The following is a 9,838-nucleotide window of genomic DNA, read 5'->3' as shown; positions in this document are numbered from 1 at the left end:
CACAGGTACTGCGTTAACGTGGTGGAACACTTATCTTGAGCAGGTAGGATAAAATGCTGCTTATGCACTACAGTGGTCGGCATTCAAGTAATTGATGAACGAGCAGTACCGTCCTAGAAATGAAGTCAATAAGCTCAAGGTAGAGCTTAGAGAGTTACAAACACAAGGGTTCGACATTACCACATATGAACGACGATTCACAGAGTTGTGCCTATTATGTCCGGGAACGTTCGAAGATGAAGAAGAGAAGATCGGCGTGTTTATAAAAGGGTTACCAGTAAGGATTCAAGAAGATGTGAGTTTACATGAGCCCGCTTCCATACAAAAGCCAAGTCGAATGGCTCATAAACTCATAAATTAGATTGAGGGAAGAATTAAAGAGCAGGCGGCCGAAGAAGCCAACACGAAATAACTCAAGAGGAAGTGGGAGGAAAACGGTGACAAGAATCACCAGTACAACAACAATAACAATTACAACCACAATCGCAACAACTATCCCAACAACCGCAACAACAATCGCAACAATAACCGTAATTCTAACAATAACTCAAACAAATGTCCCAACAACAACAACTACAGCAACCGTTTCAACAACAATAACAATCCCAACAACAACCTCAATAACAACAACGGCAACAAAAACCAAAATCATCCATGTCATAGGTGTGAAGAATATCACCCGGGGTTTTGCACGACATTTTGCAACAGGTGTAAAAGAAATGGTCATAGCGCGACAAAGTGTGAGTTTTACGGACCAAGGTTTTACAGAACTAAAGGAACAAATAGTGTCAGAACAAGTAATGCCGGAACGAATAGTGTCGGAGCAAGTAATACCAATGCTGTTTGTTATAAATGTGGAAAACCAGGCCAAATTATTAGAAATTGCCCGAAACAGGGGAATATTAATGGGCAGGGCCACGAAAGAGTTTTCAATATTAATGCGCCAGAAGCACATGAAGACCCGGAGCTTGTTGCGGGTACGTTTCTTATTGACGATAAATCTGCTTATGTTTTATTTGATTCGGGTGCGGATAGAAGCTATATGAGTAGAGATTTTTGTGCTAAATTAAGTTGCCCATTGACGCCTTTGGATAGTAAATATTTACTCGAATTAGCAAATGGTAAATTAATTTCAGCAGATAATATATGTCGGGATAGAGAAATTAAACTGGGTGATGAAACGTTTAAGATTGATTTAATACCAGTCGAGTTAGGGAGTTTTGATGTAATAATTGGCATGGACTGGTTGAAAAAGGTGAGAGCAGAGGTCATTTGTTACAAAAATGCGATTCACATTATGCGTGAAAAAGGAAAACCTTTAATGGTGAACGGAGAAAAGAACGATGCGAAATTAAATCTTATTAGTAGTTTGAAGGCGCAAAAATTAATAAGAAATGGTTGTTACGTCATTCTAGCACACATCGAGGAAGTTAAACCTGAAGAAAAGAACATCAGTGATGTTCCCGTCGCAAAAGAATTTCCCGATGTATTTCCGAAAGAATTACCGGGATTACCCCCACATCGATCCGTTGAATTTCAAATAGACCTTGTACCAGGAGCTGCACCAATAGCTCATGCTCCATACAGACTCGCACCCAGCGAAATGAAAGAATTACAAAGTCAGTTACAGGAACTTTTAGAGCGTGGTTTCATTCGACCAAGTACATTGCCATGGGGAGCTCCTGTTTTGTTTGTCAAGAAGAAGGATGGTACATTTAGGTTGTGTATCGACTACCGAGAGTTGAAAAAACTTACCATCAAGAACCGCTACCCACTACCAAGAATCGACAATTTATTTGATCAACTACAAGGCTCGCCGGTTTATTCGACGATTGATTTACGTTCTGGGTATCATCAAATGCGGGTGAAGGAGGATGATATTCCAAAGACTGCTTTAAGGATGGTTACGATCATTACGAGTTTATGGTTATGCCGTTTGGGTTGACTAACGCACCAGCTGTGTTCATGGACCTCATGAACCGAGTGTGTGGACTATACCTTGACAAGTTTGTCATTGTTTTCATAGATGACATACTTATTTACTCAAAGAATGACCAAGAGCACGAAAAACATTTGAGAAAAGTGCTAGAATTGTTAAGGAAAGAAAAACTGTACGCTAAGTTTTCAAAGTGTGCATTTTGGTTGGAAGAAGTTCAATTCCTCGGTCATATAGTGAACAAAGAAGGTATTCAGGTGGATCCAGCAAAGATTGAAACCGTTGAAAAGTGGGAAACCCTGAAAACTCCGAAACATATACGCCAATTTTTAGGACTAGCTGGTTACTACAGAAGATTCATCCAAGATTTTTCCAAAATAGCAAAACCCTTGACTGCATTAACGCATAAAGGGAAAGATGAACAAGAGAAAGCGTTTCAATTGTTGAAGAAAAAGTTAACTACGGCACCTATATTGTCATTACCTAAAGGGAATGATGATTTTGTGATATATTGTGACGCCTCAAAGCAAGGTCTCGGTTGTGTATTAATGCAACGAACGAAAGTAATTGCTTATGCGTCTAGACAATTGAAGATTCACGAGCAGAATTACACGACACATGATTTGGAATTAGGTGCGGTTGTTTTTGCATTAAAAACTTGGAGGCACTACTTATATGGGGTCAAAAGTATTATATATACCGACCACAAAAGTCTTCAACACATATTTAATTAGAAACAACCGAACATGAGGCAGCGCAGGTGGATTGAATTGTTGAATGATTACAACTTTGAGATTCGTTACCACCCGTGGAAGGCAAATGTGGTAGCCGACGCCTTGAGCAGAAAGGATAGAGAACCCATTCGAGTAAAAGCTATGAATATAATGATTCACACTAACCTTACTACTCAAATAAAAGAGGCGCAACAAGGAGTTTTAAAAGAGGGAAACTTAAAGGATGAAATACCCAAAGGATCGGAGAAGCATCTTAATATTCAGGAAGACGGAACCCGGTATAGGGCTGAAAGAATTTGGGTAACAAAATTTGGAGATATGAGAGAAATGGTACTTAGAGAAGCTCATAAAACCAGGTACTCAATACATCCTGGAACGGGGAAGATGTACAAGGATCTCAAGAAACATTTTTGGTCGGGTATGAAAGCCGATGTTGCTAAATACGTAGGAGAATGTTTGACGTGTTCTAAGGTCAAAGCTGAGCATCAGAAACTATCAGGTCTACTTCAACAACTCAAAATCCCGGAATGGAAATGGGAAAAAATTACCATGGATTTCATTACTAAATTACCAAGGACTGCATGTGGTTTTGATACTATTTGGGTAATAGTTGATCGTCTCACCAAATCAGCACACTTCCTGCCAATAAGAGAAGATGACAAGATGGAGAAGTTAGCACGACTGTATTTGAAGGAAGTCGTCTCCAGACGTAGAATACCAATCTCTATTATCTCTGATAGGGATGGTAGATTTATTTCAAGATTCTGGCAGACATTACAGCAAGCATTAGGAACTCGTCTAGACATGAGTACTACCTATCATCCACAAACTAATGGGCAGAGTGAAAGGACGATACAAACGCTTGAAGACATGCTACGAGCATGTGTTATTGATTTCGGAAATAGTTAGGATCGACACCTACCGTTAGCAGAATTTTCCTACAACAACAGCTACCATTCAAGCATTGAGATGGCACCGTTTGAAGCACTTTATAGTAGAAAGTGCAGGTCTTCGATTTGTTGAAGTGAAGTGGGGGATAGACAGATTACGGGTCCGGAGATAATACAAGAAACTACCGAGAAGATCATCTAAATTCAGCAACGATTGAAAACGCCCAAAGTCGAAAAAAGAGCTACGCTGACATTAAAAGAAAAGATATATAATTTGAAATTGGAGAGATGGTCATGCTTAAAGTTGCACCTTGGAAAAGCGTTGTTCGATTTGGTAAACGAGGGAAATTAAATCCAAGGTATATTGGACCATTCAAGATTATTGATCGAGTCAGACCAGTAGCTTACCGACTTGAGTTACCTCAACAACTCGCGGCTGTACATAACACTTTCCACGTCTCGAATTTAAAGAAATGTTTTGCTAAAGAAGATCTCACTATTCCATTAGACGAAATCCAAATCAACGAAAAACTTCAATTCATCGAAGTACCCATCGAAATAATGGATCGTTAGGTTAAAAGACTTAAGCAAAACAAGATACCAATTGTTAAGGTTAGATGAAATGCTCGTAGAGGACACGAGTTCACCTGGGAATGAGAAGATCAGATGAAGAAGAAATACCCTCACTTATTTCCAGAAGATACGTCAACACCTCCAACTGCTTAAAATTTCGGGACGAAATTTATTTAACGGGTAGGTACTGTAGTGACCCTAACTTTTCCATGTTTATTTATATTAAATGAAATTGTTATTTACATGATTAAGTGTTTCCAACATGTTAAGCAATCAAACTTGTTAAGACTTGTTTAAATGAAATAGGTTTCATATAGACAATTGACCACCCAATTTGACTGGTGATTCACGAACGTTAAAATTGGTAAAAACTAGTTGTAGGTTACTAACGAGGACAGCTGACTTAATAAACTCAAATTATTAAAACGTAATAAAAAATGTTGTAAATATATTTTGAACATACTTTGATATATATATACATATTTGTTATAGGTTCATGAATCGACCAGTGGCCAAGTCTTACTTCCCGACGAAGTAAAAATCTGTGAAAGTGAGTTATAGTCCCACTTTTAAAATCTAATATTTTGGGATGAGAATACATGCAGTTTTATAATTGTTTTACGAAATAGACACAAGTAAATGAAACTACATTATATGGGTGAATGATCGAAGCCGAATATGCCCCTTTTTGCTTGGTAGCCTAAGAATTAGTAAACCGATCTACTAATTGACGCGGATCCTAAAGATAGATCTATTGGGCCTAACGAACCCCATCCAAAGTACCGGATGCTTTAGTACTTCGAATTCATTTTTATCATGTCCGAAGGATTTCTCGGAATGATAGGGGATATTCTTATATGCATCTTGTTAATGTCGGTTACCAGGTGTTCACCATATGAATGATTTTTATCTCTATGTATGGGATGTATATTGAAATATGAAATCTTGTGGTCTATTATTACGATTTGATAAATATATAGGTTAAACCTATAACTCACCAACATTTTTGTTGACCTTTAAAGCATGTTTATTCTCAGGTGATTATTAAGAGCTTCCGCTGTTGCATGCTAAAATATGGACAAGATTCGGTGTCAGCATGATTGTATAAGACAAAATTACTTCGGTCGTCCTTGAACTTGTACCAAAATCACACAGGTCGTCCTTAATCTTTTTTTTTACTTAGGTCGTCACTATCCTTTTAAAACGTACCACCCGTCATCCTTCTGTCTACTAGCCGTCCACTTGATCCATTAACCCACCTCATGTGCGTCCCACGTGAGGGTATTTATGTACTTTTCACCTTGTTGTCCTATTAATACCTCTCACCTACTCGTTTTCCCCCAATTCTACTCATCTTACACCAGATGCTCCATAAACCCTAATTCCAAATGAAAAAAAAAAAAACCTTCAATACAATTTTCAAACAACAATGGTGTTCTGCAATTGTGGCAAGAGAGCGGTTATTCGTAAGTCAAAAACTATTAAAAATCCTGGTCGTCGATATTATTCATGTCCTACACTTTCAGATCTTTTGCACAGTAGATCTTTTGCATTCACCCTCCAAAGCACTTTCAGATTCATCATTGGCATCTTCATCATTGGCATCTTCAATATTATCATGTGGTTCAGATTTATCCTGTTGGATATCTTGACCATCATTGGCAGCTTCACTATGTGTTTCAAATTCATTTTGTTGGAATTCATCAACAACAACACTATGTGTTTTTCCTTGACTATCATCATCACATCCTAACGGTTCTAAACCATAATCCAGATCATAATTAGGCTTTAAAAAGTGAAAAAGCATGACTTCATGACCATTGTAACCCAAATCCTGAATAATATCAGCAAGTTCGTGATATGAAAAGAAATCAATGTCAAGGGCATCGACATAGGTTACCTTGCCATCCAAATATCTCCTTCCAGGTGCATCAGGAAAATGACCACCATGATTCAACTGTATTGAAAATAATGTAGAGGTATGTTCTGCATAACATAGAATTTAGGTTAAAATTGGCGTATTTTATACAACAATGTTAGTTTTAATAATCAAATTATGGAGTAATGCTTACCATAGAGCTCCTCAAGATTGTAAGTTACATCGTCATCGCGAATCTGGTAGAACTTAGTAACGTTGGGTTTCATGGTTGAATTGATTCAGATTAGGTTTAAGAAAAGTGAACGAATTGGGGGTGATTTAGGAGGGAAAATGGGTGTCTGGTAGAATTGGGGGAAAACGAGAGTAGGTGAGAGGTATTAATAGGACAACAAGGTGAAAAGTACATAAATACCCTCACGTGGGACGCACATGAGGTGGGTTAACGGATCAAGTGGACGGCTAGTAGACAGAAGGATGACGGGTGGTACGTTTTAAAAGGATAGTGACGACCTAAGTAAAAAAAAAAGATTAAGGACGACCTGTGTGATTTTGGTACAAGTTCAAGGACGACCGAAGTAATTTTGTCATTGTATAATATTGTTTCAAACTGCATTCGAGATTTACTTTGTTGTAACATATTAATATTGTAAACCAATATGTATTGGTAGTGTGTAAGTGTGATATTTTTAGATTATCATTTCTGGATAATCTAGGTGGTGTCTTTTTAACCTTGTCGATAAAATAAAGGTTATGGTTTGTTTTAAAAACGAATGCAGTCTTTGAAAAACGTCTCATATAGAGGTCAAAACCTCGCAACGAAATCAATTAATATGGAACGTTTATAATCAATATGAACGGGACATTTCATCTCCTCCCCCAAAAAAGTGCTTTTTTCTTGATTAGTACTATATATATATATATATATATATATATATATATATATATATATATATATATATATATATATATATATATATATATATATATATATATATATAACATTGAATTGTAGCTTAATTGTTAGTGGTCTGCCTCTCTTAACGAGAGGTCATGAGTTCGACTCTGCTGGGCTGCAACATTGCACTCAATGTTATCCCTGACCTGAAGTATCCACCCACGTCGCCTTTCGCTTAATTCAGGGGCAGCGGGGAGGGGGAGTTTTACCGGCCATGCCCTCGAATTGGTCTGGGTTTCTTTCAGGGCAGTAGTTGGGGACCGGGTTATGCAACTACGGAAGATAAACGCGTAAGTGGTTTACTCCCAATGGTTGATCCCAAACGGATGTCCAACTCTCTCTCTCTCTCTCTCTATATATATATATATATATATATATATATATATATATAGTGGTAGGATCATGAGGGAAGTAACCATTCGGGGGGAAACGGGGGGAAGCAAAAACTTTTTTTTTCCGTTTTTTGAAAAAACTTTGTTCACGAACATTATAAATGAGATGAAAATATGAACATTTAGTAGAGACACTTTGTGATAAATGTTTTTATTTTGGCAGGAAAACGCTCGAAGAAGTAATATATAACAATTATCGTGTTTTTCGAGCGTATTTTGATATTTTAGCTATTGGGGTTTAGATATTAGGGTTTAGATATTAGGGTTTATTGGGTTTAGATATTAGGGTTTAGAAATTTAGGGTTTAGGGTTTAGATTTAGGGTTTAGATTTAGGATTTAGATTGAGTTTTTAACACGAACGGTTTAGAGTTTAGGGTTTAGGATTTAGGGTTTAGGGTTTGGTGTTTTGGGTTTATGGAATAAAACCAAAACACCAAACCCTAAACCCTAAACCCTAAACTCTAAATCGGGCTAAATTTTACTTCATAAAACATGAAAAAAAAAACGTTCTTATTCTTCACGAACAGTATTATCTTAAATGTTATTTTTGTCGATCGTTTTCCCGCCTAAATAATAACATTCATCACGAAGTGTCTCTTCTAAATGTTCATATTTTCGTGTGATCTTGATGCCGGAATTTTTTTTCTTCAAAAAAAACGGATTTTTTTTTGCTTCCTCCCGCTTCCCCCCGATTGGTTACTTCCCCATTGATCCTGCCCCTATATATATATATATATATATATATATATATATATATATATATATATATATATATATATATATATATATATATATATATTATCCAAAATAATTTTCTTTAAAAAATACATCCCTTAACTATACCTCATTTGACTTCTTTTCCTAAAACGCTTTCACTAACACATAAAACGATCAAAATTTTGATTACATTTTATATATATATATATATATATATATATATATATATATATATATATATATATATATATATATATATATATATATTATCCAAAATAATTTTCTTTAAAAAATACATCCCTTAACTATACCTCATTTGACTTTTTTTCCTAAAACGCTTTCACTAACACAAAAAAACGATCAAAATTTTGATTACATTTAGTAGATATGAAAATATAAGTATCAAATTAGTTTTAAGTGTTCAAATTATTTGTGGAAAAAATAATTTTATTCAGATATGTTATATATACGATATTTTTTTTGGAAGGCAAGTAGAATTTTATTTACTAATACACAAATACATACAGTGAGAGGTGATATTTAGGTCAACCACCCATAGATAAAGTACAAACTAAAGAATCAGATTGCAAAGAGAGCAAAACTGAACCCGAATTACAATATCTTTAGATATATACTAGGATCGTTGAGCCAAGATAACCAATCTAATTTCTTTCCTTTCAAACGATGAGAGATCCACTCGAAGGACTTGATTTGAATCTCGGTCAACGCCACCGGAGTGTTCCAATTTGTATCACGAAATACCTTGTTGTTCATATTCTTCCAAATTAGGTAGGAGGTACCCATTCGACGGCTTGCCAAATCTTTTTTCCGAGGCTTATCGTTGAAGTAGAACAATTAACCCGTAGGATCTCATTTATACTTAAGTTGGTCATGCTCCAGAACCCCCACCAAGAGAACACTCAATCCCATAAGTCAAAAGCATGTTTGCAAAATATAAGTGTGTGCTCCACGGACTCGAGATCCTCATCACAAAGCGGACATCTAACACTATGTAAATCGATGCCCCGCTTGTCAAGCTCCATCCTTGTTGCAATACGTCTTTGTATTGCTCTCCACACAAATATTTTAAGTTTTTTAGGAATCAAATTGTTACACAAAGTTTCGTTGTTTAGAGAGTTACCTGAATAGACATGATCTTCAATACTCGCACATAATTTTTTTACTGTAAAGGACCCGTCGCTTGAAAGAGACCATTGGATATAGTTGTTTTTTCCAACCCCGAAGTTGTAACCTTAAATTAAACTGCACACATGTCCTGAAGTTCGGTTAGTGTTCTGCCCATTGGATTCCTTTCCCAATCCCACGTCCAAATCAGAGAGCCGTAAGCAAAAGTAATCCTATCTTTAATCGCAGCTGTCTTCACTTGTCCAATCTGAAAAGTCGAGGGAAGAGCAGTCGAAACTTGTTACCACCAATCCAGACTTCATCCCAGAATTTAGCGGATGATTCAGCACCAATTTGTTTAACGAAAGAGTTGGTGAAAGATAGCCACATCTCATGCAACTTATGACCTGCCAAAATAATAGAACACCACACACTTGGTTTTTAGGAATGAATTACTTTGTTCCCCAATTCCAAGCCACCACATGAACCATAAATACTACGGATGACCTTAGCCCAAAGGGAGTCGGTTTCGGTCTTAAACCTCCACCACCATTTTCCCAATAAAGCTAAGTTTTTGAAATTTAGAGACCCGATGTTCAAACCCCCGTTATCCTAGGAAGTGATAACGATTTCCCA

The sequence above is a fragment of the Rutidosis leptorrhynchoides genome, chromosome 2 (genome assembly GCF_046630445.1).
Source record: "Rutidosis leptorrhynchoides isolate AG116_Rl617_1_P2 chromosome 2, CSIRO_AGI_Rlap_v1, whole genome shotgun sequence".
NCBI classification, from domain to species: domain Eukaryota; kingdom Viridiplantae; phylum Streptophyta; class Magnoliopsida; order Asterales; family Asteraceae; genus Rutidosis; species Rutidosis leptorrhynchoides.
The sequence above is the reverse complement of the archived record's forward strand: the minus strand, read 5'-3'. Positions refer to the sequence as shown.